General features: G+C 39.0%; 1 protein-coding gene across 7 annotated transcripts in view; it reads right to left on the reverse strand.

Moving 5' to 3' along the window:
* The window catches only part of csrnp3 (cysteine-serine-rich nuclear protein 3), a 245,838-nt gene that overhangs the window by 202,630 nt on the left and 16,211 nt on the right, over positions 1-26,997 (reverse strand). For 4 of the 7 annotated variants that reach the window (XM_048599491.1, XM_048599489.1, XM_048599490.1 and 1 more), the window contains exon 2: positions 14,110-14,191. The exons of the other annotated variants lie outside the window; for them this stretch is intronic. The gene's annotated coding sequence lies outside the window, so the exon portion shown is untranslated. The remainder of the gene's footprint in view (positions 1-14,109; positions 14,192-26,997) is intronic. 7 annotated transcript variants of the gene reach the window in all.

Genomic DNA, 26,997 nt, shown 5'->3' on the forward strand with positions numbered 1-26,997 from the left:
GTATGAGTTTGTGTTTCTGACTCCGTCAAATCCTGCCTGTGAGTTACCTAACACACCTGATACATTTTTTATGATATCCTTATGTTTTATCTTGTGTTATTATTAAAGATTATTACTTAGAACATCAGATCGGGACATCCTAGCTGCTACAAAAACTTGGCTGAAAGATGGCCAAGACTGGCAGCTCAATGTTCCGAGTTTTAAATGCTATAGTAAGGATAGAAAAGGAGACAAGAAAGGAGGCAGGGGTGGTGTTTTTATAAGTTAAGGAATACATTACTGCTGGAACTACGGGAGATATTTCTAAAAAATTATCCAGTAAAAATATATGGGTAATTACAAATAAGAAAGGAAAATCACATTGATGGGATTGTATTATAGGCCCCCAACAGTAAGAGGGATATTCAGAAACAAGTACGTTGGGAGATTTCAGGTATATGTAAGCATAATAAAGGTTGTAATAATGGGGGATTTTAATTTTCCAAACATTGACTGGGGCTACTATACTGTTACAAGGTTTGGATGGTGAAGAATTTGTCAAATTGTTTAAGAAAATTTTCTTTATTGATATGTAGATGCTCCTACTGGAGAAGGAGCAAAACTAGACCTTCTTTTGGGCAATAAAGCAGGGCAGGTGACAGGTAAAGTGGGGGAACCCTTTGGGTCTAGCGATTGTAATTCTATTGGTTTCAAAATGGTTGTGGAAAAGGATAAACCTTCATTAAAAAGTTAAAAATTTAATCAGAGTAAGACAAATTTTAATAGTATGAGACAAGAACTTTCAAAAGTTGCTTGGAGTAGACTGTTCACATGTAAAAGCACGTCTGACAAGTGGGAGGCATTCAAGAGTGTGATGATGAGAGTTCAGAGGCAACATGTTCCTGTTAGAGCGAATGGTAAGGCTGGTAAGATTAAGGAACAATGGATGAATAAAGATATTGAGGTTCTAGTCAAGAATAAAAGAGAATCTTATTTTAGACATAGACAGGCATCGAGGTTCAACTAAATCTCAATCAATATAAAGAACATTGGGACATTCTTAGGAGAGAAATCAGGAAGGCAAAGAGGAGATATGAGATAGCATTGGCAGATAAATTTAAGGATAATCCAAAAGGATTCTATAAATACATTAAGAGCAAGAGGGTAACTAGAGAGAGGGGTTGGGCCTCAAAAGATCAAGGAGGTCATCTGTACGTTAAACACCAGGAGATGGGAGAGATATTAAATGAATATTTCGTGTTAGTTTTCTCTGTGGAGAAAGAAATGGAGTCAAAACAATGCAGAGAAATAAACTTTGATGTTTTAAAAGCAGATCGCCTTACAGAAGAGGTTGTTCAGGAGGTTGCGGAGAATATAAAAGTGGATAAATCTCTAGGACCTGACCTAATGTATCACAGACTGTTGTGGGAAATAAGGGAGGAAATTACGAGACTCCTTGCAGAACTAGTTGCATCATCTATAACAACAGGTGAGGTGCCAGATAACTGGAGTGGCTAACATTGTGCCTTTGTTTAAGAAAAAATTGTAAGGAGAAATTGGGGAACTATAGAACTGAGAGTCTGACTTCAGAGTTGAGCAAATTGTTCTTATAAAAGATAGGATTTATGGACATTTAAAGAAGCAAAAATTGATTAGGGGTAGTCAGCATGGTTTTCTGCAAGGGAAATAGTGTCTCAAGAACTTGATTGAGTTTTTTTGAGGAAGTTACCAAAAAGATTGATAATGACAGCACAGTACACATTGTTTATTTGAGTAAAGCCTTTGACAAGGTTCTGCATGGTAGACTAATTAGTAAAGTTAGGTCACATGGGATTTAGGGTGAGCTTGCCAATTGGACACATAATTGGCCTAACAGCAGGAGATAGAGAGTGATGGTGGAGAGTTGCTTTTTGGACTGGAGGCCTGTGACCAATGGTGTTCCACTAAGCTTGGTCTGGGTCCTCTTTTGTTTGTCATTTATGTAAATGATTTGGATGAGAAAAAGAAGGCATGTTTAGTAAGTTTGCAGATGACACCAAAATTGGTGACATAGTAGACAGTGAAGAAGGTTTTAAGATTACAAAGGGATCTTGATCAAATGGATCAATGGGCTGAAAAATGGCAGATGGAGTTCAATCTGGATAAATGCAAGGTATTGCATTTTGGTACAAAATGGGTAGGGTAGGGCTTATACACTTAATGGTAGGCCTTGGGTTGCATTGTAGAACAGAGGGACCTCGGGGTGCAAGTACATAATTCTTTGAAGCTTGTGTCACACATAGACAGGGTGGTTAAAAAAGCATTTGGCAAGCTTGCCTTCATTGTTCAGTCCTTTGAGTATAGGAGTTATGAAGTCACGTTGAAGTTGTACAGGACAATGCTTAGGCCTCTTCTGAAATACTGTGTCTGGTTCTAGTTGCCCAGTTATAGGAAGGATATTAACAAGCTGGTGAGGGCTTAGATGAGATTTACCAGGATGTTGCAGGCTAGATAGGGTGGGACTTTTTTTACTGGACTGTAGGAGGGTGACTCGATAGAAGTTTACAAAATAATAACGAGAAGTATAGATAGAGTTAATGGTAGTTGTCTTTTCCCTAGAATGGGGGGGGGGGGGGGGGGAAGTGAAAACTAGGGGGGGGGTTTTAAATTTGAGGGGGGGGGGATTAAAAAAAAAAAAAAAAAACAATCCCCCCCCCCGCCCCCCCACAGAGGGTGGTTCGTGTACGGAATGAACTTCCTGTGTAAGTGTTGCATACGGATACATTTATAACATTTAAACAGATACATTTTTAGGAAAGATTTGGAGGGATATGGGCCAGGAGCAGGCAGATGGGACTAGCTTAGTTTGGGATTACATTTGGCATGGACTGGTTGGACCAAAGGCTCTGTTTCTGGGGTGTATGGCTCTCTGACTCTATAACACAGATAAAATACAACAAAGAGAAGAACTGGTATAACTTAACTCTACTGAATTACTTAGCAAGATAATATATTATATAACCACTAATCATCAACTGTTCCAATATAGGCAGCATCCCATAAACACATTCTTTGGCGACAACAAAAAAAAATGCAATTCAGCAAAATAGTTATGATTCTCACATGCTGTCTCTCTCCAGTCCAGAAGAAAGAAAGACAAACAGAAAGAAACAACCGTCCCTTTGGATTTTTAAGAGGAAGCCTCACTGTCTAAGGCTTCACTCTAGCAGCAGAGAACTGAAGATTTTAGCTCCAGCAGCCATCAGAAACCTTCTCAACTGACAGAAAGCAGAACCAAAAACCTTCCTGGGTGTGTGCAAGCCCTGACCACACCCACTCACGATTCCTTTGTCTTATTTAAAAAAAACACCTAGGCGAAAACTCAAAAACTGTCTACAAGAAACATTTCCGCACCACTGTGACAATACCCCTCTGTAAGAGAAGCAGCACAGAACTCCTCTCTTAAATGCACAGTATTGTCACACCTGTAGTTAAAAGTAAAACAACTTTTAAAATGAAGGCAAGTAGCCTTGCTTTGACATTTATAATGGTTAGGCCATTTCACACAAGTCAAATGATCACTCCCAATTGTGATACGGTTAACTCAATCACAGGTAGAACTTTTGATTTCCGACCCTGGTAGCAATGTTGGAACCATCTCCGGCTCCTGACATGGATAGCAATTTGCACAGAAAGGGAAATGCAAAATCCCAAAATATATGACACTGACTTTTTATAAACTTGGTCCCCCCAAAAAAAAAGTTTCTTGGGTTAAAACATGAAAAGAAATGGTATGTATATGATTTTTGGGCTCTCATTCCCCTTTTTGCCCTGGGCTTTCTGGGACTTATCAGATGTGAGAAAGACAGAGGTCAGACTGTATCTGCGATTGGCACATATCCAAAGTTTTCACGTAAATCAAATGGGAAGGCAGTTTCTCTTCTCCTACTTACATCTTCTGTGCTTGCAGCCAAAACACAGGACAGCTTTACAATGTTGGTTCTGAGGACTTGTACGGAGATCTCCAGCAAATTTGATCATGCAAGAGAGCTGAGTAGCAAACTGAGGACACACACAAAGCTGCAGGAATGGATCATGCCATGGGGCCTCCTCTAGCCCCAGGCAAAAGACCATGAGGCCAGTGTTCAGGTTCATAACAGCATTTATTAACCCTGCTTTCTGGCACCAGGCAAAAATGCAACATCGCATTTTCATCATGATGACATTAGACACAAGTGACAGACCATTACATTTCTAACAATTTCTAACTTCATTATGCAGTTCCAAACATTTTTCATGAAGCCAGCAGATCACAATAGCTTGAATTATTCTTCCAACATGTAGTACACTGAGGTCACCTAAATCTGAGTTGGAACTGCATCTAACAATCAATTATCTCGAATAATAACATAAAATTGGATAACGAACAGTGAACTGCCTTCAAATTTGCATCACAGTAGACTCCATCCTAATTGTATCAATGGGGATTTATGTTAAAATAACAACATGACTTAAGATATAGACTTTTTAAGAACTGCCAATGCTGGAGTCAGAGATAACACAGTGTGGAGCTGGAGGGACACAGCTGGCCAAGCAGCATCAGAGGAGCAGGAAAGCTGACGTTTTGGGTCAGGACCCTTTATCACTTCTGAAGAAGGGTCCCGACCCGAAACGTCAGCTTTCCTGCTCCTCTGATGCTGCCTGGCTTGCTGTGTTCCTCCAGCTGCACGCTGTGTTATCACTTAAGATGTTCACTTCATAAAAATACACAGCCACACAGCATGGAAACAGACCCTTCGGTTCAACCAGTCCACGCTGACCATGTTCCCCAAACTAAAGATAGTCCCACCTGCATGCCCACTTGGCCCATATCCCTAGTCATGAACTTATGCAAATGTCTTTTAAACGTTATTACTACACTTGCATAACCACTCTCTCGGCAGTTCATTCCACACATGAACCGCTCTGTGTAAAAAGTTGTCCTCCGTGTCCTTTTTAAATCTTTCTCCTCTGACCTTAAAAATACGCCCTCTAGTTGTCAACTGCCCTACCCTAGTACAAGCAGACTTTCCAATACTGTCAAGATACCAGCCCATAAGAATTTTGGTAATTCTTGAGATTAAGTCTCCAAATAAACAGGATTTCTATATTGTTAGCGTAACAGATGTTGCAACTAGTTCTTTAAGGATTAAGGTCATGTAACCTTGGAAACTGGTTAGAAAAACAATGTTTTTGTGCATGGAATTGTCTCAACACTGTAAATGGATAGCGATAAATGGGTATGGCAAGATTTAATACAGCAGTCCCTTAACTATCCCCAGGTCAAAAAATCTCATCTCTCTCCACCGAATGATATTGTGGGTGTACCTACACCAGCTCATCACCATTTTCTCCAGGGAAACTAGCAATAGGCAATAAATGCTGTCCCAGCCAAAACTGCAATGACATTTTAATTAGTTACCAATCAGGTGTAACTTTGCAAGTGAATCATGTTATCAACTACTTGTGCTTTGTAAATCAGAAATTTCTCTAAGGACAACGCCTTTAACAAATGTATGGCAGATATTGGCTTCTCACAAAATCAAGTTTGAAATGAACAGGAAGATTGAACAGGTCCACAGGGGAAGGTATGTTATTGACTGTCTGGACATTTTCAATCACCAAGCCATAGTTATTGATTTAAGAGTTAAAATGATCATTTAAAAAGAAAAAAAAAAATCTGCATTTTGTGTAGGTTATGGTCTTATTTGAAAAGAAGCTCGTCCTTCAAGATGCACTGGAAACTGATCATGAAATACGCTGGACAAGTTAACAAAAAAGGTAAAATTAGCAAAAGTGCGTCCATATTAAAAGACTACTTTCAAGTCTTACTGCAGAAACATCGAGAAATTTAAACCTTCACCACAATCAATAGGTTCATGTTAGCATAGGTTTTATGCAGCGAACATGAGCACAATTAAAAACTTTGTTATGACCATTTCACTTCATTTTTAACTAACAAATCTACACAATATTAATCAAGGTATTGCTAGAAAAAAATTGAGACATGCTGTTAAAGCTGTTATGATCCTGGACCAAACCGCCAAATTTATACAATCTGGCTAGGGACAAGAAGAACTTAAAAACAAAACCCTGTTCTGAAGAAGGGTCACTGGACCCAAAACAATAACTGCCTCGGTGGAGAGAAACAGTTAGACCTGCTGAGTTTTTCCAGCAATTTCTGATTTTGTTTCTTTTTTTTTTAAATATTGACAAAAAAAAGTGTGAAATCCCATTTATTTACTGAGATAATAAAACCACAAGATTCAAAGGCTTTGAACGAACGATAATCTTTACAACGTTAGAACAGTAAAACAGTCTACAATTATTCACATGGACTCTATTCTAATGCTCAGAATTAACCAGAGGTAAATATGAGTAGCAGATAAACTGTGGTTGAACACTGAACAGAGTACATAAAATAGATGTGGTCTACTACAGCTCCTAACAATGTCTGAGTCATCCCACAGAAGTTATGTGACAGTCTCAATAATCCCCCAGAAGTTAGTGACAAATATGGTACTTCAATTCCCATTAAAAAAAACTAACAAGAAATTCCAGTCAGAGATAGTGGGAACTGCCAATGCCGGAGAATCTGAGATAACAAAATGTACAGCTGGATGAACACAGCAGGCCAAGCAGCAACAGAGGAGCAGGAAAGCTGACGTTTCGGGTCTGGACCCTTCTTCAGAAATGGGGGAGGGGAAGGGGATTCTGAAATAAAGAGAGGGAGAGATTTCTAAAGAAGGGTCTAGGCCCGAAACTTCAGCTTTCCTGCTCCTCTGATGCTGCTTGGTCTGCTGCGTTCATCCAGCTCTACACCTTGTTAATCAAAGAAATTCCAATCTTTCTCTTTTGAATTCATAGCTTTGGATCTCTTTCACAAACTACTAATGGTCACTTGTATTTTGGTATTTCACTTTGCTTGCCATGGTCTATGGACATTCTTGAAACTACACGCCAACCCTTATTCACAAACATGACTCCAGCTTTACCAAACAAGTATTTGTTCTTCACTTGTCTGAGTTCTAATCTTGCTCAGCTGCATAAAACAAATACTCCTTTTGAGCTTTCTTCACCCTCACTCTCAGATGCACTGAACTGTTAACAGTACATAGCTTTCTTCAAGCCCCAACCATTCCCTAGGTTCTTAGGTGAGCATTAATCCCAGCACATCCTGGCGGAATTCGCTCGCATCACAACAGCTTACAGCCCGCTACAGCAACATCTTTTCAGAATGAAGCCTCTTCTCCTTAATCCGAATTACCCAACCATTCAGGAGACTGAACATCACAACCCTATTGGGCTTCCTCCAAACTACCTAAAATTGACTGTTCAGTAACCACAAACACCTCTAAGTAACCTGTTGAAATCCTAGTAACAAGCCCCATGCTTATTCCTAGGCAGTACTGAATGCAATTAATATTTGGGAACAGTCAGGAGTAGCAACCCTTAGAACTGCCTGTTCCTGAAATGTTACGATGTTCATAGATTATGCATTGCACAACACAAAATGGATGCAAAAAGATACATTCGTCTCAAAGTTCTTTTGTTTTACACTCTTTGGAACAGAATTTAGAGAACAACAAATTTCAAAAGATGGAAATAATGTATATTACATTAGAGAAAGGTGATTTGTTAACATTAGACGTGTTTTGTGTTACAATCAACTCTAATTATTTGTTTTTCTGATTGAGTACATAACTTTTGCCGAGACATGAACTGTTACCAACTGTTGCGGATTTTCAATGTACGGCCTGACAAGGTAGTGGAAACAATTTCAGTACTAACTGTTAAAAGAGAATTGGATTAGTACTTGGAGAACAATGTACAGTGCGATGGGGAAACTGCAGGTGCCAGAGACTAATTGGTCAGCTCTCCTATAGATATGATGGGTTAAGTGGTCTCCTGCTGCTGCATCATTCTACGATCTATCATTTCATTCATTAATTTGCATAAAAGAGGCAAATATTAAGTTCAATGTTGTGAATATATCAAAAGTAGCCACAGTAAAACTGATTTATTTGCATTCGGATTGTAATCTTTGCGTCCCAAATATCAACTGGACTGCTTCTGTTCTTCAGATCATTACATAAACACTGACAGACACTTACATTGTTGTAGATAATCTGCCAGAGTAAAAGGCGACTCTATAATGGATCCCTGCATAATTAAATAGATTTAATAACAAACTTTTACTAGGCATTAATGCTCAAACATTTAAGTATTTGCAACCACTGATAAAAATGCATTTGAATACAGTAAAGTTAATGAATTTTCCTACTCACTAAACCATTATGGTCTGCTGAAGAATAATAAACTGTTCATCTTGTGATAATTCAGCAATTGATCAGGCTAGCGGTTGAAAAGCCAAAATTATTTTCCATAAATTACACTTTCATTCAGTACAAGTTCTATAAATTATAAGCAGCTTTGGAAGTCTAAATGAACTGTAGAACTGTATATTACAAGATACATTTTTGATTATCTTACCTTTTAACTATGTTTCATATAATTGGTGAACATGAAGATTTATTCAAAATAAATTGAGCTTTACTTTTTGCACAGCAGTACTTTCAGGCATTATCCTATATCTGAAAGAATTGAAAAGTTGAGCATTTTACTGATTCTGCTGTAACTAATATTGTTCTATTGTAAAGTTAACCGTGAATGCAAAGGGAAGAATAGATGGAGTTCACAGCCTTTGCTACAAGAACAAGGGAATATAGACAATATTAGAATAGGGAAGAAAGCAACAGAAATTAAGACAAACATTTTACACAAAACTGCACAATGTGGAATTTTCTTCAAGGTTATAAGTTAAGGCAGGATTGTCAGCAGTGCAAATGCACTTGGAAAGGTGGAAGAAAGAAAAAAGTGCAAGGGATCTGGGAGCAGGACAACTAAAATGAAAATTTCACTCATGGAGGACAAATAGCAACATGCGATTGGTTGGACCAAATTAACTTTTCCTATGCAAAGTTTATTTAACATTTAAATCAGAATTTCACCATACCACCACAACCTCACATTTGTGTGTCATATTATATAATTCTCAACTTCATTTGAAATAGTAAAGCAATAATGTTTCTACAAAATGGGTGACCGGCAATCATCCAACCAAAGGAAAAAGGAGAAATTACTCTCAAAAAGTTCAGTGATAAAATCAGATTTCCTACAGCCTAATTTTCTGTAAATAATCTGCAACTCGAGGCTTCAGTTCGAGATGTAAGCAAAAATGCTGCAGGTAACATATTCTATTTTAAGATGGATGCACGAGAAGACAGGCCAGAGATATTTTACAGAAATCATTGAACAATGACAGAAAAAAAAGTGGAGGGGGTGTTAAAAATACATGACATTTCAGCTTTCTAAATAATGACACAGGTCAGAACTTAATGCTCCCCAAGATGAATGGACAGTGGTTAACAATGGGTGCTCAATGTATAGGGTGGAGATATGTTAGTTCTTCTGGTTCACCCTGTTACATTTGGTAGAAAAGGTCAAGGGCAGCCTTTGCACCTGAAGACCAATGATGGCCCTCAAGTGGCCACTAAATATGGATGTTGGGCTTGGGATTCACTATGCAGCTGTGTGTGCATACCTGTGTACCTAGCTCATCCTTCCAGCATTCTGTGCTACTGGAGGGATCCAATGCTTGCGCGTGAAGGACGTAAGGAAAGCATTCCAACCTTTTACAACAATTCTCGATTCCCCTTTCGTCTAGACTTCCCAATCCAAGTCCAGCAATTCTGCCCCATTCACCTGCACACACACCTCCAACCTCAGGCATCTTGAACTGTCAAGGTGGCTGTCACTCTCAGTAGTGCTGCCATTATTCAAGAGCTACCTGCTTCTGGTTGACATCTTTCAAAGATAGGCACCTGTCCCATATCGTAAAGTAGCATGGGAGGTTGCCCTGATGGAGCCAAGAAAGTGGACACAATCTGGATAATTAAAACAGGGTTCCCAGTTTGGCTGAGGTGCAATCACTAGCTCATCAGTTTGTAAACATGTGACCATTAAATTCCACCCGCTGACTACTAAAGCAAGGAAGTTACACTAAACATTCTTAAGTCATTGGCAAGGCTGGAACACTCTGTCCATAGCCAGACATTAGACTTTAGGAAGTATCTCAAAGTCCAATAAGAGATACACAAATGATTTACCATGAGGGTAATTAGCAAAAGAATCAAAAAAGAAAGATTAAGAGAAATTCTTTTCTGTGGTGAGTTATAAAGTAGAATGCCTGGCAGAAACAGCACAGCAAAATTAATTTGAACTTTCAAAACGAATCAGCTGGATATTTCAAATAGAAAATCATGCAGAGTTATGGAAGAATGACTAAATGGATAGCTCTGTCAAAGATCTAGCACAGGCATGATGGGCCAAGTGGCCCTTTCTATATTATGTTGTTCTATAATTCTATGAATACCACCTCTATGTTCTACATGTAAAAGACACAGAGGTTGAAAGCCCTGCTATATATGGGTTGTTGAATACAAGTGGAAAAGATTTATGGAAAAATAAAGTACTGCTATCTCTCATGGTGTTTTTCGAAACAATATTGGTCTTGCCAGCCTGATTACTCCAAGGTTGTAGGAGTGGAATGAAAGAGGTGCTTTCATCAATCCAATTGGTACAGTTAAACTCTATTAGGGAGAAAAAGTTTATTTTACAGTCCACACTATAGCTTGCAATTTCTATTAGCATGATGAAATGGACTTTGAGGAACACAGAAAAAGGTGCAAGTAAAATAAACTAAAATATTTTTTAGGATTCCAACTTTTGAACCAGCTTTCATGTGTTTCCATTCTTTTTTTAGGGAATGCAGCATCAATCTGTTAGCTCAGGTGACCAGAATATTACTGTGATGACACTTATCCTTTACAGCTAAGTAAATTGATGTCTTATACAAAGATAAAACCATGCCTTGCCAATGACGTCACACCCCAAGACTGAATAAAAAAAGAACACACTTTAAAACACACATCTTCTAAAAATAACCTATCCAGCACTGATGATATACAAGTGACAAGACAAAGAACTGACTCTACATAAACAAAAAGGTTATAATTTTAGTTGAGTAGAAGTGGGTGGGTAACGTTACAATCATTGTTCCCGATAGATATTGGCTTGATCTTCTCAACAAGATAACAATTTGTCCAATTCAGTCTATATTCCCTGCATTGATTTAGGTGCTACTAGTTTTTCAGATGGGAAGCTCATCACACCATAGGGATTATGTTATCAAAGACAATATAATCACTTTGACAATACATCCAAGGTAACTGATGAAGTTTTAAAAAAAAAAAACCAAGTCTATTTCCAAGAGATCTTTGCACACAGTGACAAGATGATGAACATCCATTCATCATGACACAATATTTGTATGGTCTGAAGAATGATCATTTACTTCATTAGTTGCAGGCATTACACAAAAGACCAGCAGACCACACCTATGAAAGATTACATGAATACAGAGATAGATTACTCTAACCTCTTGGGAGGCTGAGAAAGTAGAACTTTTTTGGATAATGAAATGGAGATTATCACAAGTGATTTCTACTGAAGATAAATCAGCAGGGAGACAGGAAGTTGTAGTGACAGAGGCGTTAAAGCACTTCCAATTTATTAAAACATCAAACTTCAGCTAATTCATTTGATTGATGTGCTGTTGTCACATACTGAGATATAGTGAAAAAAATGTTGTTTTGCGTGTTACACAATCAGATCGCATCATTCAAAGTGCATCACGGTAGCAGAATAGAGTGCAGCCACAGAGAAGGTGCAGACAGAGGTCAGAATTTTCAGAGGTCCATTTAAAAGTCTGATAACACTGGGGAAGAAGCTGTTCTTGATGCGGTTTATATGTATATTCAAACTTCTATATCTTCTGTTTGACGGAAGAATTGGAAGAGAATACAACTTGAACTCTGTACCTTCAGTGTTCAATGTTTATTTCAACCTTCAATATTTATTATTTCTGGAGACAGTAGATCATAGAATCATAAAATACTTACAGCATGGCTATGCAAGATAATTTTGATTCAGTTTAACATAAATGAAATATTTTGGTAGCTGAACCTTGGATTGTGAATGACACTAAACAGATTGGAATGCCTATTTCTGAAATTTTGGTCATTTTTAAACCTAAATTAGCATTGTTCTCTGCTCAAAGTTTTTTTTTTCCAAATTTTGTTTTGGTGGTGTCAACACATTTCATTTTCTAATATGGGTTTAGCAAGACTCACTTATTACACAGTAGTAATTTCTTACCAGTAATGAATGACAACACTAATGGAAATAATTACCAGGTGGTGGATTATGTAAAACAGAATGCAAACAGAACTTTATCAAAACCCTTATGGTACAAAAGATGTAAATTACACAAACTGATTTTAATTCCTTAACTTCATTCAAGTCAATAAACATTCCTCTTTTTGTATATGTGAACAAATTACTCAGTAAACAGTAAAGCCTTACAGATGTATTATGTTACAATATGAAGTAACACTAACAATTTTGAACAGCATGATTAGCAGTGATGCAACTTGTCTACCAGAGCATTTTGTTTCTATTGGCAACTATTATGTCAGAAAGTTGAAGGCCTAAGGCTCCTTCCACAGTCTGACGATGGTACCATGCTAAGGAAGCAACGTGCATTGTGGACTTGCTAACCGTTTTGTAAGATGTTCAATGGACTAAGCTTTTACTTAGATGGCTTGTTTGGCAAAATTCAAAGAAAATGGGCAATGTCCCTACTGAAGTAACTCAAGTACATCCTACAACCAATTAAGGGAGGTGACAGCATAGTGGTATTGTCACTGGACTAGTAATCCAGACAGCCAGGTGAATGGCTTGGGGACATGAGTTCAAATCCATTTGGAATGAATGAAAATCCAAAATTAAAAGCTAACCTAACGATGACCGTGTAACCATTGTCAAATGCTGTGGGAAGAAAAAACGATCTGGAAGGAAAGTTGTCATCCTCACATGGCCTGCCTGTGACTTCAGACCCACAGCAATGTCATTTATTTTTAAGTGTCATCTGAAACGACCCTCGCAGGTCACTGAGATCACATGGCAATTAATGATTATTAAGAAGTATTGGCCCAACCAACAGTTCCAAGGAAGGGTCACCGGTCCCCGAAACGTTAACATTGTTTTTTCCCTTTGCAGATGCTGCCGGACCTGCTGAGCTTTTCCAGCAACTTTGTTTTTGAACTGATCATTCATCTCATTGGAGGTTCACATTTCAAAATATTATTTTTGTGCTTGAATTGCTTGATACTACAATAACAATCTCAAAGCTAACTTTGTTTCTTAGCAAAGTTAAGATTGACCAGAAGTTAAACTCAGACACTTCCTTGATTTCGAACCTCCAGTACTGTCAGATAAAGTACATTGGGTTAACAGGGATTTTTCTGTACTGTATTAGTTCCAGCAACGATTTAGCATCATTTTAAACAAAAACAAAAATAGTCTACTGCAATAATCAATATGATTCTTTGCACAGCATGAAAATGACACCTGTTTTCCTGCTTAAACCTCACATTTCTGAAGTCCTGTCAGAATATTACTTAAAACGTGATATGTAACAGAATAGATTTTTTACTTTTATGAATTGCTAGCTGATACAAAAATGTAACAAACATACCAGAGTTTCATTTGTATGATATTAGAATCTTTAAGGAAAAGTTTGGATGAGTTTACAATTAAAATCATTCTTTATTGTAATGACTATTGCTGTCCAATAAAAGAGTTTTTCCTGTAGCTAAGTGTGATTAAATAATTCAAAACGCTGTATTAATTGACAGCAAATTGAAGTGATAATAAAATGGTGATCTTGTTAAATTAATATAAATCCATTCAATATATTTTGTGGCATCCTCCACTAAATTCTGGCTGTTTATCAAATCCTGATGGATAAAAGCAAAATAGATGGGATTTGGAAAGATACTTCATTCTTCACCACCTTGAGAAGACTTTAAATTATTTTTATAAAATCCCTTATCATTGTAGCTTTACAAATAATTGCAGTGCAACACAATCCAACATTTCTTCATATTGAGAATATTTCTTCTTGTAAGTACAATACAACAATGGTACCTCAATGTCATTCAAAATGTGATTCTCTTCAGTTGGCATATTGTGTGTATTCCTGGCCTGGCACTCGGGCTGTGTACTTCATCTAGGGGTAAAAAAACAAGTGTGCATTATTGCATTCAGCATTAAAGAGGGGCCAGAACTTTCTGAAATAACAGAGGTCCAACAGTTGAGTGGAAACCTGGCCTAGAGCATACAAAAAATACAACCAGTGCACATGCTCTGCCAAACATACACAAATTGGACTGTCAGCTCACAAATTTAAAATACAAGGCAGATCCAGAATTCTGTTCTGAGGAAGGGTCACCGGACCCGAAATGTTAACTCTGTTTTCTCTTCCACAGGTGCTGCCAGACCTGCTCAGCTTTTCCAGCAACTTTGTTTTTGTTCCAGAATTCTACTTTTACAGCACTAAACATGCATATTGTTGCAACTGTGTTACCTAATGTTCAGATTCGTAACATAACGAACAAGATATTTAAAGGCCAAAATTAATGTCAATAATGGCAAGTCAAAAGAACCCCAAAAAGACATGTTTTTAAAAAAAAAAGAAAAAAAAAAGAGAAAAATAGGTGGATAATTCCAAAATGAAGTTCTCTCCACATTCTCATTTCTTCCCCTCTATGTTTTATTTTCTGATCTTTTCTGGGTAAGTAAATTCAGCAAATCTTACACACCTCCCCCCGATATCTTTTTTGCCATCTTTTTGATCCATAAAATTTTGCACCTCATCTCAATTGTGATTATCAGAAATTCTATTTAATATGAAGTTAAATTAACTAGACATGCAATTGGCTTGATAGTTTAATTACAAGGGGAATAAAATTTATTTATATTACCTACTAATCTAATCTAAATAAACCATTTAAGAAAGGAACAAAAACCATGATCATATGTAGCCCCTCTGTTACAATAATAGGTGTACAAGGGTTCTGACACTTTTGGAGTGAGGCTGGGATGCTTAGAAGACTGTTTCACCTTACTGGAATAGGGTGGGGAAATCAGGGCATTTTCTTCCCAATGTCATCATAAAAGTTGAATATTAAATACACAAAATTATCAATTTCCATGCTATTTAATTGGGTTGACCAAAAAGATGGACCAAGTTTCTCTGTTCAATAAGATTTATTATTTATTACAAATAAATAGTTGTTTATCTGTAGTTAAAATCTATGAGGAGTCAACACATAGATCTACTAGTTAAAGATCTTAACATCTTTATGAAACCGCTCCCCCCCCGCCAAGCATACAGACATAGAGAAAATAAAGCATGGGGGTCATGAAAGGCTGAAAAGAATGGGAGGGCACTTCAATGGTCTCTGTCCACAGCGTTCTCAGATATAATGCTTTTATTCCCTCATTTTGAACTTTATTCATTATTTAGATTAAGGTTACTTTAAATGATTATAAAGCGACATGAACATTAGCCTTAAAGGAAACCAGGCCAGAGTTTCTGCTTCCTAGTTAAAATGACAAATAAAACACAGAACATAAAGATGAATAAATTTAAATGATAAAGTACCAATCTGTTCACAGAAGTCTTCATACAATATTAGCTTTCTTAAGGAATGCTATTTCAAATACTGAAGAATCACTTAGAAATTCTAAAAGCTTACTCATAAATATGCAAATTACAGTAAACCCTTGATATAAACATTACCTTTGGGAGTCACAAGACAACTGTGTTCCAGTGAAGGGTACATTATTACAAGAATGTTTTGTGTACCTAATTTATTAAATCAGATAGACATAAATAAAATAGGTAGTTACCAGAAACCTTGCTGTAGCATTGTATTACATAATAGGATCATTGTACATTGATCAACTATTAATGACTTTGTATGAAAGTACTAGAAGGTAGGCCACGGTTATCTTACATCATTTTGCAAAGATCTAAGATGATCTAGCATGAAGATAACTAATATAGCCCTCTAAATTATTGTTGCTTATTTTGTGATCTCAAGTTACTGATTTTGTAACAATGTGACTTACATACACAGACACTGCCTGAAGTATGATAAAGGATCTAAATATGCACACTTAAAGCATACTGATTTTAGATTATACTCCCGCAAAGATGACTCACTAAAACATTAACGTGTAAATAAAAGGATAGGTTGGCATTGGTAAATTAAACTACTTTTTATTACAGGTTCTGCACTGAAAACATTTCACATTAAAAAAAAAGGAAAGTTGATGAATTATTGAAGAAAACCTGCAGTAGAATTGATATATGGGAAAAAGATTAATTCAACTAATTTTTAAGATAATGTAGTTTTTTAGCAGAATACAATGCTCTCAAATGAATGGAAAGTACAACATGAGATGGACCATTCCTTCTCAACAGGTAATACTGTGCCTTTTGTTTATTGACTGATAAGAATATATTTCTCTCCAAAAATGCTACTAATGATTTTTTTAACATTTATAATGGAAGTCTCCAATATAAATATGACAACTGGGTTGCAAAATGAAAATTGTCATCTAAGTTATTTTGCCAAAAGATTATTGATGTATCAATTTACATACGTGTGTTTTAAATCAAATGTCCACAATGTGGGTCCTGAAATTGTTAGTGTCCAAAATAAGATTGGAAATGCAAAAAGAAATATAGGTTCACTTCATTTAAAAACAGAAGTCATAATTGTGAGTTCATAGTTCATTGAAAGTGGAGTTGCAAGTAGACGGGGTATTGATGAAGGCGTTTGGTACGCTTGCCTTTATTGGTCAGTGTACTGAGTATAGGAGTTGGGAGGTCATGTTGCAACCGAACAGAACGTTGGTTAGGCCACTTTTGGAATACTGCGTGCAATTCTGGTCTTCCTATTATAGGAAAGATGTTGTGAAACTTGGAAGGATTCAGAAAAGGTTTGAAAAGACTTGCCAGGGTTTGAGCTTCTGGGAGAGGCTAAATAGGCTGGGGCTATTTTCACTGGAGCATCGAAGGCTATGGGGTGATTTTATACAGGTTCATAAAATACGGAAGGGCGTGGATAGGTTAAATAGCCAAAGTCTTTTTCTCAGGGTACGGGAGTCCAAAATTAGACAGCACAGGTTTGAGGTGAGAGGGGAAAGATTTAAAAGGGACCTAAGGGGCAACTTTTTCAAGCAGATTGGTGCATATATCGAATGAGCTGCCAAAGGAAGTGGTGAAGGCTGGTACAATTACAATATTTAAAAAGGCATCTGGATGGGTACATGAATAGGAAGAGTTGAGAGGGTTACGGGCCAAATGGACTGGATTAATTTAGGATATCTGGTCAGCATGGACAAGTTGGACTGAAGGGCCTGCTTCCATGATGTACATCTGATTCTGTCATAACATGCTCACAATTATCCCAAAAAAAAACTCAATATATGAACAATGGTGGGTGCTGGAAATCCAAACCCAAAAACAGAAGTGGCTGGAGAAATTCGCTAGCTTTGGCAGCACCAATGCAGAGAAAGCAGAGCCAGAACAGTAGAATGGCCACTGGACTAAAACTGTTAATGCAGCTTTCCATTTCCACAGATACTGCCAGACCTGCTGAATTTCTCCAGCAGTTTCTGTTCTTATTTTTAATCAATGTATTAAAATGCATCAAGTAAAACATACTAAATTAAGGTTTTACTCAAATCCCTTCCAAACCCTGATTGGGAATCCACAACTTGGGGCTTTTATCCAGAACAGAGGCTCTGCCAGCTGGTGATCACACTTTTGTAGCATGTGCAATATTCGAAATTAAAATGCAATATTTAGGATAGCCATACGCCAAGTCACTTTCTTTTAGAGATCAGCTTCTTTGCAGATTGGAATGAGTGGAACTATGACACTTCTAAACTCTTGAGTTTTAAGGATTATAAAATACTAGACTACACATCACAAATGTATGGCGCAGACAGATAAATATGTAAAAGGAAATATAAAATCAGTGACAAAATATACAGAACAAATAAATATTGTTATTGGTCTAAATACTGCATTTTCCATGTTTCTAAAGCACAATACTAAAAATGATGCTGATGTTGAGGGAACAGATAATCTCAGGTGACCCAGAAACAGCACTGCTAATAGGCCCAGGGTGGGGGAAAAATAGGGTAATGATGATTTACTATGCATCCAATACATAAAAAGAACCGAGAACAATTTCCATGCCTAAATGGATGGGTAATAAACTACCCATGTGCAAAGCTTTAATTTTTTAATTGCAATCTTAATTCCTACCCAATTAGCCTACCTTTTTTTCCTCTGTCATCCATTATGTGTCTCATTCTCCTGGTGTCTTCCTACTGAAACAGTCAAGGGCTGGTCGTCTTATCTTCAGTAGAAGCAGGACAAACTATAAAAGACCATTACACTCTCTTTCGTGACTTGTTACAGTGCTGCAAGTGGTGGGTCACAGGAACCTGCTCAGGAAAGTATTTCCAGGTTGAAGGTGTTATAGTGTAGCATGTGAAACAAAAACAGAAATTGCTGATGAAACTCACCATCTGTAGCAAGAAAGCAGGGTCACCATTTCGAGTCTGGTGACTCGTCAGAATTGATACAGTCTTTAAACTGGAGACATACCTTCCAGGTGAAGCACCGATTCGCCTGTACTTCATTGAATCTAGTCTACTGCATCTGCTGTTCACAATGTGGCCTCTTCTACACTGGGGAGATGAAATGCACACTGGAAAACTGCTTTGTTGTGTCTGTAAAAATGACCCAGAGCTGCCAGTTGCCTGCCACTTCAACACACCACCATGTGACCATCAATATTCTGTTGCAGGGCTTCCGCGGTGTTCCAGTCAGCGTCAGCGCAAGCCGGATGAACAGTATCTCATTTTTCGCTTGAGGACCCTGCAGTCTCTAGGGCTCAACATCAAGTTCAATAGCTTTAGAACCTGGTTCCATCCTTTCACTTTCACCCACCTCCACACCCAGTCCTGTTATGACATGGGTTGCTTTTAGCACAGCTGATTGTTTTCACCCTCTCTTGGGCCTATCACCACATGACATGGCCTGCTTTCAACACAGACTAACCGATTCTCTACTACCCTCTGTTCTCATCATCCTTTATTCAACTTTTCTTCTGTCCTGGCCTGCCATCATAATCCCCTCATTTACCTATCCTTTTCATGGCTTTCTCTCTCTATTTCTCCGGGCTCCATCTCAACCGATCCACTTATCCCTCTTTTCTAAATCAAAATAAAAAAATTGCAACATAAATACCAGGCTTTTTTCCCCCCCAGTTGCTATCAGTTCTGAAGATGAGTCACGAGAGTTGAAACATTAACTCTGCTTTCTTCACACAGATGCTGCCAGACCTGCTGCGTTTCATCAATAATTCTGGTTACTGTTTCAGATCTCCAGCTCTTTGTTTTATTACAGTGTTGCACATGTTGTGTGCATATGCATGTGTCAAAATTCAACTTAGGTTGATTTGGATGGCTGTGAACTACCACCCAGGTATACCTTGGCCAATTCTTCTTGTCAAAACCTCAGAAAAACTGCATTACAATGGTATACAACGAGCAGCTGATTTACTATCAACTATTTTGTACACCTTAGCAGTTGAATTTCAGTGTGTATAAGAAAATATGAGAGAGAGAAATGAGACAGGCTATTGTGATGACATACAAATTAGTTGTATGGTAGTACTGAATTGAAGCATTGCTAAGAAAAGGCACATTTTGTCAAAGCTTTTACCTTGAAATCATCAGGCCACATTTCCTCACAAAGCAATCATAAGCTTTAGTGCCAACACAAGCTTTAAAAAAAAAAATATTGCTGCAGTGTTTCTACACTAGACAACAGGGGCACCATTCCAGTTGTTTCTGCAAGTATTTATCTGTGCCAAAGCCTAACACTGACCCTGGTCATACCCAAACACAGGAAGGTTAAGAACATAAGAACTAGGAGCAGGAGTAGGCCATCTGGCCCCTCGAACCTGCCCCGCCATTTAATAAGATCATGGCTGATCTTTTTGAGACTCAGCTCCACTTACCCGCCCACTCACCATAACCCTCAATTCCTTTACTGTTCAAAAACTTATCTAGCCTTGCCTTAAAAACATTCAGCGAGGTAGCTTCAACCGCTTCACTGGGCAGGGAATTCCACAGATTCACAACCCTTTGGGTGAAGAAGTTCCTCCTGACCTCAGTCCTACATCTGCTTCCCTTTATTTTGAGGCAATGCCCTCTAGTCCTAGTTTCACCTGCTAGCGAAAACAACCTCCCTGCCTCCACCTTATCTATTCCCTTCATAATCGTATATGTTTCTATAAGATCTCCCCTCATTCTTCTGAATTCCAATGAGTATAATCAACCGAGTAAATCTCCTCTGCACCCCCTCCAGTGCTAGTATATCTCTTCTCAAGTAAGGAGACCAAAACTGCACACAGTACTCCGGGTGTGGCCTCACCAGGACCCTATACAGCTGCAGTATAGCCTCCCTGTTTTTAAACTCCATCCCTCTAGCAATGACAGACAAAATTCCATTTGCCTTTTTAATCACCTGCTGCACCTACAATCCTACTTTTAGCGATTCATGCACAAGGACACCCAAGTCCCTCTGCACAGCAGCGTGCTGCAATTTTTTACCATTTAAAACAGTCCATTTTGCTGTTATTCCTACCAAAATGGATGACCTCACACTTATCAACATTGTACTCCATCTGCCAGACCTTTGCCCACTCAATTAGACTATCTATATCCCTCTGCAGACTTTCAGTGTCTACCACTCACCTTCGTGTCATCTGCAAATTTTGACACACCACACTTAGTGCCCAACTCCAAATCATCTACGTAAATTGTAAACAATTGCGGTCCCAACACTGATCCCTGAGGCACACCACTAGCCACTGACCGCCAACCAGAAAACCTCCCATTTACCCCTACTCTTTGCTTTCTACCGGTCAACCAATCCTCTATCCATGCCAATACATTACCTGTAATACCATGGAACTTTATCTTATGTAGCAGCCTTTGGTGTGGCACCTTGTCAAATGCCTTCTGGAACTCCAGATACACCACACCCACAGGTTCCCCATTGTCCACCATGCAAGTAATGTCCTCAAAGAATTCCACCAAATTAGTTAAACATGACCTACCCTTCATGAACCCATGCTGGGTGTTTCCAATGGGACAATTTATATCCAGATGTCTTGCTATTTCTTCCTTAATGATAGATTCAAGCATTTTCCCCACTACCGAAGTTAAGCTAACTGGCCTATAGTTACCTGCTTTTTGTCTACTTCCTTTTTTAAACAGTGGCGTCACATTGGCTGTTTTTCAATCTGCGGGAACCACCTCAGAGTCCAGTGAATTTTGGTAAATAATTACTATTGCATTTGCTATTTCCCCCATCACCTCTTTTAGTACCCTGGGATGCATTTCATCAGGACCAGGAGACTTGTCTACCTTTAGCCCCATTAGCTTGCCCAGCACTGCCTCCTTAGTGATAATGATAGTTTCTAGGTCGTCGCCTGCTATAACCTTCTTGCCATTAGTTTTCGGCATGTTATTTGTGTCTTCTACTGTGAAGAGCGACACGAAATAACTGTTTAATGTCTCGGCTATTTCCTCATTCCCAGTTATTAAATTGGCCTTCTCATCTTCTAAAGGACCAATGTTTACCTTTGCCACTCTTTTACGATTTACATATTTATAGAAACTTTTGCTGCCCGTTTTTATATTCTGAGCTAGTTTACTCTCATAATCTATCTTACTTTTCTTTATAGCTTTTTTTGTGGCTTTCTGTTGGCCTTTAAAGATTTCCCAGTCTACTAGTTTCCCAATACTCTTTGCTTTTTTGTATGTGTTTTTTTTTTCCAATCTGATACTTTATTTCCTTAGACATCCATGGCTGGCTCTCTCTTTTCCTACAGTTCTTCCTTATCACTGGAATATACTTCTGCTGAGCACTGTGAAAAATCGTTTTGAAAGTCCTCCACTGTTCCTCAATTGACCCACCATAAAGTTTTTGCTCCCATTCTACCTTAGCTAACTCCTTCCTCATTCCTTCATAGTCTCCTTTGTTTAAGCACAGGACATAGGTACTGGATTTAACCTTCTCATGCTCCATCTGTATTTTAAATTCGATCATACTGTGATCGCTCCTTCTGAGAGGATCCCTAACTGTGAGATCATTAAATTATTCCTTACACATTACACAGGACTAGATCTAGAATAGCTTGGTCCCTTGTAGGTTCCATTACATATTGTTCAAGGAAATTATCGTGGCTGCATTCTATGAACCCCTCCTCAAGGCTGCCATGACCAACCTGGTTTGACCAATCGATATGTAGATTAAAATCCCCCATGATAATTGCTGTACCATTTTTACATGCATTAGCTATTTCTGCGTTTATTGCCTGCCCTACCACGATGTCATTATTTGGTGGCCTATAGACCACACCTATCAGTGACTTCTTCTTCCTGCTATTCCTAATTTCCACCCAAATGGATTCAACGTTTTGTTCAGTAGAACCTATATCATCTCTCACTACTGCCCTGATATCATCCTTAAAAATCAGAGCAACACCACCTCCCTTACCTTCCTGTCTGTCCTTCTGAATAGTTTGATACCCCTGGATATTTAACTCCCAGTCATGACCATCCTGTAACGGCCACTAAATCATACCCATTTGCCATGATTTGCGCTGTCAACTCATCCACCTTGTTTCGAATGCTCCGAGCATTCAGATAAAGTGCCCTTATGCCAGTTTTTGCACCTTCTTTTTGGGTCCTATTACCTCCATTACTAACAGCTCGAGTTCTCCTTCCCTTTAACTTTTTTCCTAATTTTCAATGGAGTTCAAGCTTCCTCGTCACCTGCTGCTTTGCCTTACATTAATTGTTATTCTCCCTCTACGCTCACTTCTCCCTTTCCCCCCTACTTACTAGTTTAATGTCCTGTTGACCACCCTATTTACCCTTTTCGCCAGAACACTGGACCCAGCCCTGTTCAGGTGGAGTCCATCCTAGCTATATAGATCCCTCCTGTCCCAGAACTGATGCTAGTGCCCCATGAAAAGGAAACCCTCTTTCCCACACCACTCTTTTAGCCACGTGTTTATTTCCCTGATCCTCACCTCCCTGTGCCAATTTGCACGTGGCTCGGGCAGCAATCCAGAGATTACGACCCTTGAAAACCTGTTTTTTAAATTTTGTTCCTAGCTTTTCATAATCCTGAAACAGGTCTTTTTTCCTAGTCCTGCCTATGTTGTTGGTACCTATGTGGACCACAACAACTGGATCCTCCGCCTCCCTCTCTGGTATCCTCTCAGGCCAGTCAGAGATGTCTCGCACCCTGGCACCGGACAGGCAACACACCATGCGGGATTCTCTATCTTGCTCGCAAAGGATAATGTCTGTCCCCCTGATGATGGAGTCCCCTACAACTACAATCTGTCTTTTTGCGCCCCCCTCTTGAATGGCCTCCTGGACCATGGTGCCATGGTCAGTTGACTCATCCTTCCTGCAGCCCTGTTCCTCATCCACGCAGGGAGCAAGTGCCTCATACCTGTGGGACAATGTCAAGGGCTGTGGCTCCTGTGTTCCTGTCTACAGGGTCCCTCTACCTGCCTCACTCGCAGTCACACACTGCTGTCCCTGCCCGCCGTTCGAATTAACATTAGTTAATCTACCAGGTGTGACTGCCTCCTGGAACACAGCATCCAGGTATTTCTCCCCCTCCCGGATGTGCCGCAGTGTTTGGAGTTCGGATTCCAGCTTATCAATTTTGAGCCAGAGCTCCTCAAGCAGCCAACACTTGCTGCAGATGTGGTCACTGCCGTTCTCAATGGGATCAGCTAGCTCCCACATCATACAGCTACAACACATCACCTGGCCTGCCATCTCTACTTAGTTAATTATTTAAAATTCATTAGTTTTTTTTTAAGTTTTGTGGTGTTTTCTGCACTAGTAAGTTTACTCCGTTATATACTCAAATGGAATCCGGCTTTGCCTTCCGACCCGCTCCCAGAGGATTTGGCATCTGGGTGACCACCCCGAAAGATAACAGAGATGAGGAAAAAAAATGCAAATAGCTCACCTGCTCACCACACTTCGTCGTTATTTTTAGGTTAGAGGAGGTGAAAGGGTAGGAGACACTACGCATGTAGGGTCTCGGGTATTAGTTAACTCCCAAATTTATTGGGTGGAAGCTTACCTTCCCAGGCTGCCCTCGCGCTGTCTCCCAGACTCCTGCCGCTGAAACAACTGAAAAGGTTCCCCTAAGGAATACCACTGATGTACCTGAACCTGAACTCTAACCCAGCAGATCTTGCATATTGACTTGAAGTATTTGCAAGATCAAGATTTTTGTTTAAAATCCATTCAAGGGATGAGGGCATCACTGGCTAGGCCAGCATTTGTTGCCTGCCGCTATCTGCCCAGGTGGGAATTCAAACTCAAGTCCACCAGAACATTACCTGGGTCTTTGGATTAACAGTCCAGCCGCCATACTATTAGGCTATCGGCTCCTCCAAATCAAGATCAGAGAGGATTTTTTAAAAAAAAAACAAATAAGACTCACACTAGAACCCTATAATAACATCAATTATGACAAAAAAAACAATTCTGTTGAAATTGTAGAAAACGCAGGAAAGAAGCAACTGAAATTTTAATTATGGCCCTAACCCTTTGCCACAGAAAGTGAAAATCACCCTTAAGTTTTAAGTCAAATAAAACTGCTTTGTAATAGGAGTTACATGGGTCAGGATCGTACAGATACAGAGGACCTACCCACAACACACAGAGCCAGAGGGGTAGCTACATTGGCTGACTGGATTCCAGTTCCAAGAGCTACAGATTAGGAGGTCTGACGGCTCTTTAATTCCAGCAGTGCCAGGGAGCAGTGACCAGAATTAAGACTGCACTCCTCATACAGCAGCAACACAGACTCTTCCCTAGAAACCAGCTAAATGTGGCTGCAGTCAAGGATATGGAGACCAGTCGTTCAGGCCATGTGAGCAAGGGAGGGGCTGGGAGCCAGGCACAGGGGTATAGCTTTCTTGCTTTTCAAATTTATTCCTATACAAATGAACCCAAATGCATCTTTTGCTTTTTTACAATGCTATTAAGTTGCATCATTACGTTAGTAGTTTGTATATTGGCTTTTTAGATTGTTACGTGGTGCATGACCTCGTTTCCCACCGAACTGCACTAACATACACATATTACATATTGAAATTAGTTTGCCAATTACATACCATTTTTGAAAGTTTAGTCATGTCTTCTTGTATTTTGTCACATTTTTCCTCAACATTATTAACATACAGCCAATTTGGAGACATCCACTCCAGAATTTGGAATCCAAACAGTTAAATTGTGAAGAAGGGTCTAGGCCCGAAACGTCAGCCTTCCTGCTCCTCTGATGCTGCTTGGCCTGCTGTGTTCATCCAGCTCTACACCTTGTTATCTCAGTTAAATTGTGAACTACACTTTGCCATTACCTGTGCTACTTATCCCAATTCTACCTTAGTCATGAGCCTGTCATGCTTACAAGTTTTTTTTTTTTAAAAACCCACGTATTACACTGATGATTTAAATGCCAACTGTCTCCCATGAGCTATGCATGAGCAAATCCTGACATAATCCCATTTTCATCCCTACAAAAGTGGGAAAAGCCATGCTTTGGAGGAAGAACTTGTGATTCGTGGGCTTATCTCCAATTTTCACCATGACCAAGTGGCTGTCCATTGTTCTGAAGATCCAGCAAAATGTCTATCTCAAGGAACGAGCTGGCTCCCACAGTTGGCAGTGCCAGAACCACATTATTATGAAGTTCTCAGAAAACATACACAAATATAAAATGTTATGATTCTAAACAATGAAACTATTTTGAAACTTGATCCTCGTGTACCAAACAAGTAAAGTAAAAACAATAAACCAGGACTTCAAAACAAATACGTGAAAACATCTTAGAATAGCAGATTGACAAAAGTGCCAAAATTAGCAACCGTGTTACCCAAAATAATTACAAATCTAATCCCATTAGTTTATAAAAACTGAAAGGACTGCGGATGCTGTAAATCAGGAACAAAAACAAAGTTGCTGGAAAAACTCAGCAAGTCTAGCAGCATCTGTGAAGGGAAAAACAGAGTTAATGTTTCGGGTCCGGTGACTCTTCCTCAGAACCCACTTCTGAGGAAGGGTCACTGGACCCGAAACATTAACTCTGTTTTTTTCCTTCACAGATGCTGCCAGACTTGCTGAGCTTTTCCAGCAACTTTGTTTTTGTTCCCATTAGTTTATAGTTGTGTTATGATAGTGGTAAAAATGTACTGTCAATATACAACTTCAATCAACTGATGTTTTAAAAATTCATTCACGATATGAGGGCGTCACTGGCTAGGCCAGCATTTATTGCCCATCCCTAATTGCCCAGAGGGCAGTTAAGAGTCAACCAAATTGCTTAAGGTCTGGAGTTATGTGTAGCCCAGACCAGGGAAGGATGGCAGTTTCCTTCCCTAAAAGGACTTCAGTGAATTGGATGGGTTTTTCCCCAACAAATTGACAATGGATTTTAATGCTAAAGACCTTTCAAAGATTAAAAATTGTTTTAAGGAAAAAAACGTGGATCTAAAATTGGTATAGTGGTCACTTGATCACAGACTGAACCAAGTTTTGTGAAATCTGTGGGAGGTAAAATCCAAGCCAAAATTAGCATTTTTGAAGATGCAGTGAAACCCAGACCCGAGTTCCACTTACATTCACATTTATATTGTAAATTCACATTTTTTTTATTCATTCACGGGATGTCTAATTACCTAGAGAACAATTAAGAGTCAACCACATTGTTGAGAGTCTGGAGTCACATGTAGGCCAGAGAAGGTAAGGATGGCAGTTTCCTTCCCTAAAGGGCATTATTGAGACAGAGATAGTAGGAACTGCAGATGCTGGAGAATCCGAGACAACAAGGTG

Source organism: Rhincodon typus, chromosome 7, assembly GCF_021869965.1.
Source record: "Rhincodon typus isolate 14 chromosome 7, sRhiTyp1.1, whole genome shotgun sequence".
NCBI classification, from domain to species: domain Eukaryota; kingdom Metazoa; phylum Chordata; class Chondrichthyes; order Orectolobiformes; family Rhincodontidae; genus Rhincodon; species Rhincodon typus.